The following is a 15,737-nucleotide window of genomic DNA, read 5'->3' as shown; positions in this document are numbered from 1 at the left end:
TGAGCCTTGGTTTCCTTGTCTGTAAAAGTAGGATGATGTCAGTGATGGTAATTGTAACTACCTTCTTCTGAGATTTAAGTGAGATGATACATTTTTTAAAAATTAACGATTTCATTATTTCTGTTTGCACTGGGCCTTCCTTGCTGCCCACAGGCTTTCTGCAGTTGTAGGGAGAGAGGGCTACTTTCTAGTTGAGTAGGCTTCTCATTTCTGTGGCTTCTCTTGTGGAGCACGGGCTTGGGTGCTTGTGCCCAGTAGTTGTGGCACAGGGGCTTAGTTGCTCCACTGCATGTGGGATCTTCCTGAACCAGGGATGGAACCTGTGTCCCCTGCGTTGCAAGGCAGATTATTAACCACTAGGCCACCAAGGAAGTCTGAGATGATCCATCTTTAAAGTCCTTATAACCCTGGCATAGAATCAGCTTTCAGCAAATATTAGCTGTTGTTTCTGCTTTTTAAAAATTTTTTTATTATTACTCCTCTTGATCTTACGTCTACGGTATCAGAAAACTCACCCTGAAGATCAGGAGAAAAAGAAAAGTTGGCTTCCTCACAAAATACATGCTCCAGAGAATATAAGATATTTCGGTTGTGAGGAAGAGAATCTCTGTAGGGCCAACATCCTTCAAATCAGCCACAGGGGAATTTGTACTAACTTCCTCAAAAACAGTTAGAAAAAGAAAAAAAAAAAGGAATAAATAACAAGATGCTTTCTCTTTTTCTCTGGAGTGATCATGTGGCTTAGCTGCAAGTTGTTTCCCAAAAATGATTCAGCTTGGGGGGAGATGGCATGTGTGTTTGAGCCCACCTGTGTCATCAAAATAGCACAGAGCAGCCCTCATCCACCCTGGTAATTCAAGGATGAAATGTTTGGGTCCTGTTTCCACAACTTGGTGCAGACTTAGGAATCCCATCCGCCCAGGTTCACATCCCATCTAGGACACTTCTTTGCTTGTGTGATACATTCCCCCTCTGAGCCTTGGTGTCTCCCGCTGTAAAACAGGAATAATCTTATTTGCCTCACAGGGTTTGTGGAATAAATGAGATGACTTAGTGCCCAAAAAATGCAGGATACTGAAAAAAAAAAAAAGCAAGATACTGACAGTATTAGCTGTGGTAGCATCAGCTCTCTTTTGAGGCTGCTGGGTGTAAACTTGCTGAATTTTGTCCCCAGGTCTCTTAAACATCGGCCAGAGACATCTGACCCTCTGGAGGGCTCCTGGCTTGTCGGCAAGATGAAAACTCTCTGGAGAATTTGTTTTCACTATTTCATTCCCGAGTTCCCATGTATTAAACTCTAGGTCTCCCCATTGGACAGAAGGGCAAAGTGAGGCATTCAGAGCGGTGATGTGACCTGCCCAACGGCTTGTCTTCTCAATGGCATGCGGATAGCATCCTGCTCCCTGCAGCAGGAAGCTGGATTCAAAGGAAACAGGGGCAGAGAACTTGGGAGGGACGGTCCTGAACTCATACTCCTGCTGGGCCAGGCAGCCAGCGTGTATGAGTGAAGCCGGCCAGTGGGCAAACACCGCTTCTCCCCGGGACCTTGGGCAGGTCTCTGGGCTCTCACGCTTCTCGCTGAGCTGAGACCCCCGGGGACATCCCGGGTCTCGCCTTACCACCTCCGCACCTTGGGAGCCTCAGTTTCTACATCTGTGAGAAGCGGCGGCTCACCACCTCCCCGCCTGCCTTAAAGGTCAAGACCGTGAGGCCTGCGGGGGTGATGTCACCGTCCAAAGGAGGCAGACATCACCCCGGTGGCCCTAAATGTCTTGCTAACAGGCGACCTTTGGGGAGCAGTGGACCTTGCCCCGGGGCCCTGCCCCCTCCCATCTCTTTCTCCCTCCCCGGGGGAGGAGCCGGCCGCTCCGTGGGCGGGGCCTGCGGGCGCGGCGCACCACATCCTCCCCTTCCTCCCCGCCCTGCGCACGCGGCTGGGGCTCCGACGGCAGGCGCCGCCTCTGGCGGACCCGCGGGCGTCTCTGCCGAGTGACTGAAGGGCTCGGGGTCTGACTGTCTGCCCGCTTCTTCCTGAGTGTGACTGACAGCCGCGCAGCTGTCTGTCTGCCTGCGCCTGCCTACCTGTCTGTCTGCCTGGCTGGCCAGCCGTCTGTTTTGCTTGACTTCTGTCTGTCCGCGGGGCCGCAGCCCTGGTCTGCTCTCCGTTCATCCCGGGTACAGCGGATCGGCCCCTGTCCCGCAGCCTCCGCCTTCTGTCCCTGTGTGACCTCTTTGGGATGTAACTGATGGTCGCCTTTGCCTCTGCCTGGCCCGCCTGCCCGGAGCCCACCTGCCGTCCGCGGGGGTGACAGGTCCGGCCCTGTCTGATCGGTGGCTCGGGGCAGGTTGCAGCTTCCCACCCCAGACCCCTGCCTGTTCTCCCAGACCCCCATTCCCCTCCCCATCCCCCCCAACACCAAGCCCAGCTGCCACCCTTGGGAGCCCACCGGACTGCGCGGAGCCCAGAGAGAATGGATTTCTGAGAAAGAAGTAGAACAGCAGGTAACTCATCTCCAGCCACCGCTCTGGGGGCAGGCGGGGAGGGGACCTCCTCTGCCCGGGAGGACGCACGGGAGTCCTGTGCCCTCATCACACCTGGGGACAGTGAGACCAGCAAAGTTAAGCTGGAGTCTCTTGTTCCGCCCAGCTCAGGGTGACTGGAGTGCCTTTCTGGAGATCGCAGGAGGCCCCAGGGACAGAGAGGCAGAGGCATGGCTGAGACGACCCCCTGAGCTGGTAGAAACAAGCCTCCAAAAGGCAGGAGCTGGGGAGGGCATGCTGTTTCCAGACTGAACATGATGTGATAGTCAGCGTGGTTCTGGTTCTGGGCAGCTGAGCTGGGCAGAGGTGGACATGACTGTGATCAGGCCAGTGTGGGGAAGGGAGGAGACATTGACTTTGTACCAGGTTCAGTGTTTTATCTCCTTTATTTTGTCTAAATCCTTTAAGACGGGTTGGTGTCCCCATTTTGAAGATGAAAACTGAGGCTCTGAGAAATAGAGTGGTTTCCCCAAGGTGACTCAACCATTGCGTAGTTGGGTGGGCAGGTGACTCGGAGGCTGGTCCTACCCTCCACGCTGTCTCCTCTTCTTTCTCAAGAAAACACAGGGGACGGGCAGCTGGTGAGAGCCAAACTGGTTCTGTGTGTGTGGAGGAGAGTGGGGTGAGGAGGCTTGGGGAGGCTGAGCCTTGAAGGATGGGTTGGATTTTGACTTGAGAAAAAGGAGGGAAGGAAGGAACAGGCAGACAGGCTCTTGGGCAGAGGGGGAGTTGACGCCTGGCGGGAAACTTAGGATTCAGAGGACCCAGGGCAGAGGAAGGGGCATTAAAATGTCAGGGGTTCCTCCTGGGAGGACATATGCTTTCCCCAGGGGGAAAGCGTGGGGCTTTTAGAAGCACATGGTAGAGTGGGGGAAAACCTGGAGAGTTCAACATCCAGCCATGTGGCTTTCTGGCTGGGTGAACTTTGATGGGTTTCTCGGCTTTTTTCTAACTTCATGGAGCCTTGGTTTTCTCATCTGTGAAATGGGCAGAATGGCAGCTCCATCTTCATAGATCTGGTTGTGAGGATTCGAGGGCATGAAATAGAAATGCTGTTGGCTGGGGGGTCTACCAGGGGAGAGAATTTGCATCATGAGAAACCTAGAGTCATCAAGAGAAAGGCCAGTTTCCAAGAGTCATGGAAGGTGCAGTGACACACTCAGGAACCTGCAGTCTTGCCTCCTCAGCCCCCTGAGTTGTGGTCCTCCCAGGCTGGAGCTCAGCATGTGACAGGCACGTGAAACTCTCCCATTATCCTCATGACCCCAGGTGAGGCTGCTGGCCTCTTTCAGCCCGTTTCACAGATGAGGAGACTGACACTCACTGGGGAGAAGCTTGCCCCAGATAGCTGTGACTGAAAGATGCAGAGCTCAGTTTGGAACCCCAAGGTGTCAACCTGCTAGACAGGATAGCAAAAAAGCAAGAGCCATAGCCTGGGGCACCTTCTGAGAGTGGGGCATTGAATCAGGGGGGCTAGGCAGACCCCAGAGGGGGAGCCTCGGTCACCTGTTCCCCTGGTGGGTTCAGCAGAAATCCTGGCCCTGCCTGCCCCACACCTGGCAGGAAGTCTAGAACCTTACAGCCTTGTAGGGGAGGAAACTAAGAGCCCTTATGTTAGAAGGTGGCTGAGACCCGGGGCCAGGAGAGACAGGTGAGCAAGATGAAGGATGCATCCCAGGTGCTTCAGGCTCCCACCTGCCCAGCAAAGAAGAGAAGGGGGTTGGTGGCTAAACGGGGAGACGGAGGGGGCTTGCAGGAGGAGGGGGCCACTTTAAGAGAAGATAGAACAGGTAAAGCAGGCCACTGGAAGCTTTGAGTGGGACCAGCTTCTCTGCAGCATCGGGACCGCCCCGGGGCCTCATAAATAAATGAATGAAAGGAAAGGAAGAGCATCCTTCCTCTGAGTGAGAGAAGCCAGTGCCTACAGAATCGCCAGAATGATGGCCTGGCTTCTCCACGCAGCTGGGAGGTCTCTGCAGTCCACTGGGGGGCCTTGAATCTGGCTCACTCACACTGCCAGTTGTGATCCGGGCTTTGGAAATGGTCAGACCTGGGCTTGAGTTCCAGCTCCATTACTTAGTACCTTTGTGACCTGGAGTTAGTCACTTAACCTCTCTGAACCTTCAGTGTCCTTATCTGTAATACAGAGATAAGAACACCTATCTTGGTTTGCTGTGAGGTTTTACTCAACATGTGTTTCTGAAACACTGTCCTAGGTCCTGGGGATTCAGTGATGCTCAGACAGAGCCAGTGCAGTTATGAGTGGAAAGAGCCTTGCAGTGGCTCTTGAGAAATAGTAGCTATATGTTTTACTTTAAATATCATTGGTAATAATTTTCTCATTGTTACTCATTATTAACACTTGGTATATCTTCTGGCATATACCCAGCCCTCAATAAATGATAATTCTTATCATGACTCTACTCCCCCCTTTCTCAGATGGGAAAACTGAGGCTCTGAGAGGGGTGGAGGTTTTCTAGGGTCACCCTGGGAGTCATGCACAAGCAGAGGGAAGAAAACTGTGAAGACATGGGAAGGAGCACTTCCTCAAGGAGTAGGGGTCTTCCCCTCATCACAGTCTCTTCCTCACCTGCTTCTTCTTTCCCTGCCCTTCACTGCACACCAGCCCAGAGGGGCAGGGGAAGTGTGGGAGCAGAGAGGAGCCCCACCCCCACTTCATGGCTCACAGGTGCCCCCGCCTCCACTCCTCGCCCTGGAGCCCTGCCAAAGGGACTTTTTTACCGCTGCTCAAATGAGAGCTCTGAGTAAACTTGGAACTTCTGAAACAACCTGAAAATATTCCCCAGGGTGTGGGCAGAGGCCCCTCCGAGGGCCCTCGGGTAGCCAGGACACCTGCCAAAGCACTGCCCCCGACCCGGCCCCCAGCCTGCTGGTCCTCCCAGCCCCCAGGAAGGATCAGGCCACTCCAGTTGTCCCAGTGGATGTGGGGCAAACACACCAGCCTGGCTCCCTGCTCAGGCCCTGGCCCTCCTTGCTGTGTGACTCTGGGCAAGCCTCTGGGCCTCTCTGGGCCTCTATTTCCTCATCTGCCAAGAGGGCTTGATGATGTAGCCTGGGACGAGGGCCTGCAGACTTTCTTCAGTATGAATCAGTAACCCCCAGTCTACTTTGGCCAGGGTCAAGCAGGCTGGTGGGGGCTTGCTGGGCAAGGACGAGGATAAAGGGCAGGTTCCCAGCCCCACACCCACCCCCCACCTCATGACTTCAAACAGCCATGGAGCAAAGCATCCTTTTTTTTTCCTCTGCCTTACAACCAGCCCCTCCTGGCAGGCGTGGTGGGGTGAATGGGGCTGGGGCAACAGGAGCTGAGGCAGGTGGCACAGTCTGGGTGCGGTCACCCAGCATGGTAGAGGGCAAATCAAGATGGCACAGGCAGGAAGAGCTTGCTGGGAGCAGGGCATGTACCTTGGCTGGCAGAGGGTGCACAGGCTAGAGAAGTTCCAGTAGGGAAAGGCCGGTCGGGCTTGGAGAACCTGCGTGGACATGGGCTCATGGCCCCCCTGGGAGGGACAGACAGACTAGAAGGGTCTACAGGCTGAGAGGTGGCCCCGGCTGGGAAGGCCTCTCCCCTCGTGTTCACCAGCTACTGACTAAGCTGCAGGTCCAGGGTCTCAGCACACCTGTCCTCAGACACCTGCCCTTTGCTACCACCTCCCTCCCCCAGATATGTAAAAAAGCAATTCCCATTACTCACACTCCAGTGTGCCCAGCACCAGCCTCACGCTCCCTCATCTAGGCCAGAGTGAGTGCCCCCATTCTACAGATGAGGAAACTGAGGCCCAGAGAAAAGAAGAGCCCAGGGTCCCACTGTAAGTTAGGGGCCAAGCCTCCTTCCTGATCCAGGGCAACCAGGCTGGAGCTCTTCCCCAGCCTGAGAGCTCTGCTTTAAGTAAAAACTCACTGTGTGACCCTGTGCAACCCACTGTCCCTCTATGATGATTTCTTTCTCTTATAATTGTATATATTTTTGGCTGGACTGGGCCTTCACTGCTGCACGGGCTTTTCTGTAGTTGCAGTGAGCGGTGGCTACTCTCAAGTTGTGGTGCACGGGTTTCTCATTGTGGTGGCTTCTCTTACTGCGGAGTACGGGTTCTAGGGCTTTCCAGCTTCAGTAGCTGCCGCACGTGGGCTCAGCAGTTGCAGCTCCCAGGCCCAGCTGCCCTGTGGCGTTGTGGGATCTTCCCGGACCAGGGATCGAACCCATGTCTCCTGCATTGGCAGGCAGATTCTTAATCATTGGACAACCAGGGAAGCCCAGAAAGCATTTTTCTTGCATTTAGTCACTCATGTAATGAGTGCTTTGCCAGACACTGGTTAGCCATTGACATTCAGCGGTCATCAAGAAACATGTGGTTCTTGCCTAGAAACTGCTCAGAATGTTGCCAAAAACACCATGAGTGGTGTGCTCTGGGGGAAGGATGGACCCTAGAAGAAGGAGTGACTCATATGCCTTGGAGAGGGCAAAGAATTATGAAGGGGATGACATTTGAACTGGCTTTTGAAGCTGAATAGGAAGCTGACAGAGATCAGAGAGTTCTGGTGGCTAAAACAGCAGGTGCAAAGGTGTGGAAGGAAGTCAGATGCACGGGGGTGTTGTGAAGAGGTCCAGGTGTCAGAAACCTGGAGTACCCGGAGTCCGGGATGAAGACTAGGGGCAGAAGGAATGTTGGGGACACATGCTGACATGGTTTGAATGCTGAGCGAAGGAATTCAGGGCTTTCTCTGAAGATGTGATGGGGAGCCACAGAGAGTCATGGTGAGGCCTGGGTGGGAGGAGCCGCAGCTGGAGGCACAAGGTGGGGGAGGAGGCCACGGGAAGGGCAGTGGGCAGAAGTCCTTGGAGACCAGTGATGGGCTGGAAGCCCTGTCTTCTGTGTTCCTTCTTGGGAAGTCCCTCAGTCTTGACACTTCCCCTTCTGGCGACCTGTTGGCTCTTGTTTCTGGCACGGCTGGGGAGTCCCTCTGCCCCCATCTCGTGTCATCTGGGTCCCTATGGGAAACGGGCCATTTTACTTTCCCCCTCACCTTTTGCTTTCCAGCCCCAGTCCCCACCTGGGTCACACTGGAAATTATGATCGGCTTGAGGATCTGAAGGAGTCCCATTCCTGAATTATCAGTGAGCGAAAGAAGGAACAGGGAAATCAAGATCTTAGGTTCTTTTCAGTTTGGGGAGGTTGTAAATAATGCTGCTGTGAGCACCCTGGTATATGTCTGCTTGTGTACATGTATATTTTGCCCTTTGGTGCATAATCTAGAAAAGGGCTTCTTGGGTCTCCTGTTTAGCAGAGTTTTCCAAAGTGATTGTACCAATTCACATTCTTTAGAGAAAACTGAGTGGAGATTAAGAGTTTTGATTGCTTCCTATCCTTTTTTAGCACTTGGAATTTTTTCGTTTGTTTTCATTTTAGTCATTCTGGGTTGATGTGTAGTGCTCTCTTATTGGGATATACATTTGCATTTCTTTGATGAGTAATGATTTTAAGCACTTTTTAACATGCTTTTGGCTATTTGGATGTCCTCTTCTATGGAGTGTCTGCTTAAGCTTTTTGTCCATTAAAAAAAAATGAGTCCTGAGTTATTTATTTATAATTGCTTTGTAGGAGTTCTCTCTGTATGTTATATAGAATTATAGACATAATTTTATATATTATACATTTATATATAATATATAAAATGTGTAATATAACTATATGAAAGAAACTATATACAGATGTAGATACAATCTCCTATTTCAGTTTCTTTTATATTCTCTCTTTTTTTTTCAATTTCTCTTTTTGTTTGTGTCTTTTATAAGTGAAAACTTTTCTAAATTCAAAAGATATTTCCATTGGAGAAAAAAATGGAATTATAGTGTGACTTATTATTGTCCCTTTTTTAGAGAACAATAATAAGATTCCAATTTAATGAAGGTAGCTTTCTCCATCAACCCAGATATCTTCATCAACATGTGGCAATTTATCTGACACCTCAGTATGTTAACCTGTTACTGCCTGGTGCATATTTTTATAGATTCTAGAGTTACTCATACATAAGGTAATTGTGCAAGTACTTATTTTCCTTTTGAAAAGCAATCTGCAAAGATACTAGGACACAGAGGCATGATTTATTTACCACATTCACTATTTCTCCATACTTAAAAGTTTTTTAATAAAAAAAATAGTACATAAGTTTTGCAGTGTGACTTATAACTTCTTAAGATGAAACAGTTGACTCAAAATAGAGGTCAAAATTAGCCTTTGAATGTTGATACTTAATCATGTATCAGTTAATTTCTACAAAATTACTTAAATGTAACATTTTTTGGACCACATTGTGCATGAGAGATCTTAGTTCCCCAGTCAGGGATTGAACCTGTGTCCCTTGCGGTGGAAGCCCAAAGTCTTAACCACTGGACTGCCAGGGAAGTCCACATTCAATTTTTTAAAGATAAATTTATCAGAATCATACATTGCTATTTAAAATTTATATTCTCTATATAATTGATAGTTTATTTCATAATTTTAAATTCTCTCTAGTTTCAGTGATGGTGATATAAAGTTAAGTATTTTTTAATAAAATATTTCTTTATTTATTTGGCTGTGCTGGGTCTTAGTTGGAGCAGGCAGGATCTTTAGTTGCAGCATGTGGGATCTAGTTCCCTGACCAGGGATCAAACCTAGGCCCCCTGCATGGGTAGCTTGGAGTCTTAGCCACTGAACCATCAGGGAAGTCCCTAAAGATAAGTATTTTTAACAGCTGTGTCATTATTATTAGAGAAAATTAATTGTATTCAAGTGTCAGTATATTTTAGTTTCTGCAGCATTACTCAGTCTTTATAAAATTGCCGAAAGCACGTGTTCAGTATTTTTGACATATGTTTTGATCAAAAAGACATCGATAAAGCTATAATAAAATGCAATACTCAATGTTGGTGTAACAATATAATTTATGTGGTAGTCTGCTCATGAAATTTAACCACACTGAATAAGATGCTTTGGACTTATGCATTGCAAGTACATAACATTAAAAAAATTTTTTTGCTTCATTTTTATTGTGGCTTTTGCTCAATAATGCACCATATATTTTTTCTTTCTACCTTTCAATTCTATTCACCAATTCTTCCCACCCCTACACCTTTCTTCTGGCAAACATCAACCAGTTCTCTCTGTATCTATAAACTTATTATTATTATTTTTGGATTCTACATATGAGAGATCATACTGTATTTACCTTTCTCCATCTTTCATATTTCACTTCATCTTTCACTCAGCATAATACCCTCGAGGTTCATCCATGTTGCCACAAATGGCAAGATTTCATTATTTTTCACGGTTGAATAATATTCCATTGTGTGTGCATATCACATCTTCTTCATCCATTCACCTGTTGAAGGACACAAGTTGTTTCCAATCTTATTTATTGTCAATAAAACTGTAATGAACATAAGGGTGAAGGGTATCTTTTTGAGATAGTGATTTCATTTCTTTTCAGCATATAACCAGAAGTGGAATTGCTAGATCATGTGGTAGTTCTATTCTTAATTTTTTAAGGAACCTCCAACTGTTTTCCATAGTGGCTGCACCTAATACATTCCCACCAGCGGTGCACAAGTGTTCCCTTTTCTTCATATCCTCAGCAACATTTGTTAAAGTCTTTTTGATAATAGCCAGTTTTTAGCAGGTGTCACATGAAATCTGCAATCTCATTGTGATTTTGATTTGCATTTCCCTGGTAATGAATGGTGTTGAACATTTTTCATGTACCTGTTGTCCATCTGTGTGTTCTTCTTGAAAATGTCTATTCAGACCTTCTGCTCAATTTGAAATCAGATCGTATGAGGTCTTTAGTTTGCATAGTATTCTCTTATCAGATAGATGATTTTCAAATATTTGCTCCCACTCAGTAAGTTGCCTTTTCATTTTGTTGATGGTTTTCTTTGGAATGCAGAAGCTTTTTGTTATGATGTAGTCCTACTTCTCTTTCTGCTTTTGTTGCTTTTGCAGCCTACATAGAGGTCTGTCCAGACGTTTTATTTCTTCATAAGTCAGTCTTGGTAGGTTGTATGTTTCTAGGAATTATCCATTTCTCCTCCATTATCAGGTCTGTTGGTATAGGGTTATTCATAGTTGTATCTTACCATCCATTTTGCTTCTGTGGTGTCTGTTGTAATGTCTCGTCTTTCCTTTCTGATTTTAGTTATTTGAATCTTCCCTTTTTCTTAGTCTAGCCAAAGGTTTGTCAACTTCGTTGATCTTTAGAAATATAATAAATTTTTTATATTGGCCTCAAATTCATTGCCCTTGCTTAACAGTTATTATCTAATAGTTTATTTACTAAGTATCTGGACTTTTAAGACATTCTTTTACCATTCCAGTCCTTATAGTTTTCTAATATTTATAAATTTATTTATTTTTCTGGCCTTATTGCATTGAACAGGACCTTCAGTACAAGACATCCTTGTCTTTTCCCTGCCCTGGAGGATAACGTGTTCAGTATCTGACCTTTCGGGATGTTAGCTGTGTATATTCTGTGTGTGTGTGAGTGTGTGTGTGTGTGTGTGCTCACTCCTCATCAGATCAAGAGAATTCTTCCTATTCCTGTTTTCCTGAGAGTGTTTTTAAAATCATGAATAAGTGTTTCAAATTATTAAATGTCACATTAAAATTATTAAATTGTCATATAGAATTTCTTTATTCTGTTAATGTGGTAAAACAGATTACTGATTTTCAAATGTCAAACAGCCTTGTATTCTTGAAATAAACCTCATGTAATAATAATGTATAATACATTTGTATATATTAATATCATCAGATATGATTTAATATTTTGTTTTCAATTTTTGTCTGTATATTTGTGAGAGAGATTAAACTATAATTTTTACTTTATTTTAATGTAAAGTATTCATTTCAAGGTTAGGTCTTTAATTTGTGGTCACTTCATTTACATTTTATTAAAAATGCTGATGTGTTTGGGATTAAGTGTACCTTCTTACTACTTGTTTTTCTTTTGTCTTATCTATTCTTTGTTCCTTTTTCTTCTTCTTTGTCCTGTTTTCTAAATGAATAAAGTTTTTAAAATTATTGTTCTGTGTTTCCTAACTATTGGTTTGTTATACTTTGTTTTGTAACTCTTTCAGTGTTTTTCTTAGAGATTATAGCATGCATACTTGAATTTTTTGGAGTCGACCTTATACTAAGGGTTTTCCTGGTGGCTCAGACGGTCAGGAATCTACCTGCAGTGCAGGAGACCCGGGTTTGATCCCTGGATCGGGAAGATCGCCTGAAGAAGGAAATGACAACCCACTCCAGTATTCTTTCCTAGAGAATTCCATGGACACCTGATATTAGTACATTTATCACTTTCCAGACAAGACAGTGACTTTTTTTTTTTTTTTAATACAGTGATCTTTATCTTTGTTCACTTCTTATATTTAGTAATCATGGTAATGTATTGAGTTGGCCAACAAGATTGTTCAAGTTTTTCCATAACATCTAAATGATCCTTTTGGCCAACCCAATGTTCTCATTCTGCATATAGTTTAAACTTCATAAGACATTAACATTATTATTTTCATTAATTAATATTCATTTATATTTTTAATGTTCTATTACTCTTCATTCCTTCCTATAGTAAATTACTCCCCATCTGAGATTATTTTTATTTTTCCCCCAAAATTCACTTGTGATGCTGGTCTACAGGTGACAAATTCTCTCAGCATTTTTTTTTTTTTATGAAAAGTAAAGCTTTATTTTGTCTTTATCTAAAAACATTTGTAATTAAGGTCTGATTCATATACCATAAAATGCACTCTTTTGATGTGCACAATTAAGTAGTTTTTAGTATATTTATAAAGTCATGCAGCCATCACCACTATCTAACTGCAGAAATTTTTATTTCTCCAGAAAAGTGCTATGCCCATTAACAGTCACGCCCTATTCCGCCTCCCTCCAAAGTTCCAGCCCCCGACAACCACGAATATACTACCTATCTATGGGTTTGCCTACTCTGGACATTTCATACAAATAAAATCATACAATATGTGACTTCTTGTGTCTAAATTCTCTACTTTAAATTTTAAAGGTCCACCCATGCTTTAACATATATCCGTCCTTGATTCATTTTTATGGCGGGATAATATTCCATCGTCTGTGCAGTCTACATTTTGTTTGTCCATTCATCAACTGATGAGCATTAGAGTTGCTTTCAGTTTAGGGCTATTATAAATAAGGCTGCTATGAACACTTGTGTAGAAGGGCTTTCTTGTGAATACATGTTTTAAGTTCTTTTCCCTATGTGCCCAGGAGTCAAATTGCTTGGTCATGTGGTGACACTATCTTAACTATTGGAGAAACTGTCAAACCGGCTTTGCAGAGTGGCTGCACCATCGTACATTCCCATTAGCAATGTGTGAGCCTTCCACTCTTACATCTTCACCCACGTTTTTTATTTTCCATTTTTAAAAATAGCCACCTAGTGGGTGTGAAGTGGTACCGCACTGTGGTCCTTATTTGCATTTCCCAAATGACTCATGATGATGAGCATCTTTTCATGTGTTTAATGGTCATTAGTATATCTCCTTGAGAAACATCTATTCAGATTTTTCACACAGTTTAAAATTGGGTTGGATTTTAGACCTTCAGAGTTCCTTATATATTATGAACACTAACAAATATATGGTTTGCAAGTATTTTTCCCATACTTCCTAGTGGCTCAGCTGGTAAAGAATCCACCTGCAATGCAGAAGACCTGGGTTCAATCCCTGGGTTGGGAAGATCCCCTGGAGAAGGGAACAGCTACCCACTCCAGTATTCTGGCCTTAAGAATTCCATGGACTATATAGTCCGTGGGGTCGCAAAGAGTCAGATACATCTGACTACCTTTCACTCACTAGGGATTCCCTGGTGGCTCAGAGGATAAAGAGTCTGCCTGCAGTGTGGGAGACCTGGGTTCCATCGCTGGATGGGGAAGACCCCCCTGGAGAAGGAAATGGCAACCCACTCTAATATTCTTGCCTAGGAAATCCCATGGATGATGGAGCCTGGCGGGCTACAGTCCATGGGGTTGCAAAGAGTCGGACACCACCGAGGGACTTCAATTTCACTTTCACTTTCACGTATTGTCTTTTCACTATTTATTTATTGAGCTGTGTCGGATCTGAGGTGCCGCACGCGGGATCGTCGTGTGTCAAGTGGGCTCTTCCGCTGGGGCGCACGGACTCTCTAGTTGTGGTGTGCAGGCTTAGCTGCCCCTTAGCATCTGGGATCTTGGTTCCCTGAACAGTGATTGAACCCGCATCCTCTGCATTGCAAGGCAGATTCTTAACCACTGAACCACCAGGGAAGCCTCTATCTTTTCACTTTCTTGATAGTGTATTTTGAAGCACAACAGTTTTAAAATTTGAAATCCTTCCATATATTTGCCTTTAGTTGCTTGTGCTTTCGGTGGCGTATCTAAGAAACTATCGATGAATTCAAGGTTCTGAAGATTTACTCCTATATTTTATCTTAAGATTTAATTCTGCCACTTCATACTAGGTCTTTGATCCATTTTGAGTTGATTTTCATATATGGTGTGAGATGGGAGTCCATTTCATTCTATTTCATGTGGCTATCCGGTTGGATGAACACCATGTATTTTAAAGACTGCTCTGTAGTCCTAGAAAATTTAGCGGGAACCATTTTTGTTTGGTTGTTTACTGTGTTTCATTTCCTTGGTGTGGATTCTTTAAGATGCTGCATGTACAAGATCATACCATCTGCAAACAGAAATGCTTTACTTCTTTCTTTCAAATATGGATGTCTTTTGTTTCTTTTTCTTGCCTAATTGCCGTGGCTAGAACCAAAGCATCAGCACAGTGAGAGTGGATATCTCTGTTTTTTGTTTTCTAAATTTATCTATTTATTTTTGGCTGCTGGGTCCTTGCTGTTGCATGGGCTCTAGGCGCAGCGAGTGTGTACTGCTCTCTAGCTGCAGTGGGTGGGCTTCTTCTCTTGCAGCACAGCACGGGCTCTAGGGCACGAGGGCTTCGGTAGTCGTGGCGCATGGGCTCAGTAGCTGTCGCTCCTGGGCTCCAGAACACAAGCTCAATAGGTGTGGTGCATGGGCTTAATTGCCCCACAGCATGTGGGATCTTCCCAAATCAGCGATCAAACCCATGTCCCCTGTACTGGCAGGCAGATTCTTTACCACTGAGCTACCAGGGAAGCCCTGGACATCTTTGTTTAATAAAAGTCATGAGAGTGGACATCCTTATCTTGTTTCTGATCTTAGAGGGAAAGCTTTCAGTTTTTCCTTATTAAGTATGATGTTATAACTATGGGATTTTAGTAGATTCCTTTATCATATTGAGCTTGCCTTCTTTTTCTGAAGGATATTTTTTTTCTGGATATAACATTCTAAGTTGGATTTTAAGTACCTCTTTGTCTTAAATTTTTAAAATCGTTTTTCTATGATGTGCCTAGATGTGGTTTTCTTTGTATTTGTTTTGGGGGAGGGGTGGTTATAGAACTCCTTGAATCTGTAGCTTAAAGTTTCTTGTTAGCTTTGAAAAATTCTTAACCAGTTTCTCTATCATTGCTTCTGAATCATTCTCTCTCCTCTTTTTCTTGACTCCAAATACATTTGTTAGACCTTTTCACAATGTCTCATATGTCTCTTTTGATCTTTACTGTATTTTTAAACATTTTTTTCTCTGCATGCTTCAATCTGATTATCTTCTACCAATCTTTCAGTTCACCAATCCCCTCTTCTGATTTTTTAATCTGTTGTTAAACCCATCTGTTGCTGCTGCTGCTAAGTCGCTTCAGTTGTGTCCGACTCTGTGCGACTCCATAGATGGCAGCCCACCAGGCTCCGCCATCCCTGGGATTCTCCAGGCAAGAACACAGGAGTGGGTTGCCATTTCCTTCTCCAATGCGTGAAAGTGAAAAGTGGAAGTGAAGTTGCTCAGTCGTGTCCGACTCTTCGCGAGCCATGGACTGCAGCCTACCAGGCTCCTCTGTCCATGGGTTTTTCCAGGCAAGAGTACTGGACTGGGTTGCCATCACCTTCTCCCAAATCCATCTGTTACATTCTTATAAATCTCAATTATTGTGTCTTTCAGCTCTCGAGTTTCTGCTGTTAAATACATTCCTTATTTCTGGTGGAATTATTGAACACATTGATCATTGTTGTTGTCTAGTCACTAAGTAATGTCC

The 15,737-nt window shown here is 45.1% G+C and overlaps 1 protein-coding gene across 1 annotated transcript in view; it reads left to right on the top strand.

The window, feature by feature from the left end:
• The first annotated feature begins 1,899 nt into the window (after positions 1-1,899).
• Positions 1,900-15,737, top strand: part of IL21R (interleukin 21 receptor) — a 35,836-nt gene continuing 21,998 nt past the window's right edge. Inside the window, exon 1 of the mRNA XM_086375207.1 lies at positions 1,900-2,502. The gene's annotated coding sequence lies outside the window, so the exon portion shown is untranslated. The remainder of the gene's footprint in view (positions 2,503-15,737) is intronic.

The sequence above is a fragment of the Bos grunniens genome, chromosome 25, assembly GCF_055505025.1.
Source record: "Bos grunniens cultivar Pamir isolate PY7600 chromosome 25, Bosgru_T2T1.0, whole genome shotgun sequence".
NCBI lineage: Eukaryota > Metazoa > Chordata > Mammalia > Artiodactyla > Bovidae > Bos > Bos grunniens.
This window is presented reverse-complemented; position numbering and strand designations above follow the sequence as displayed.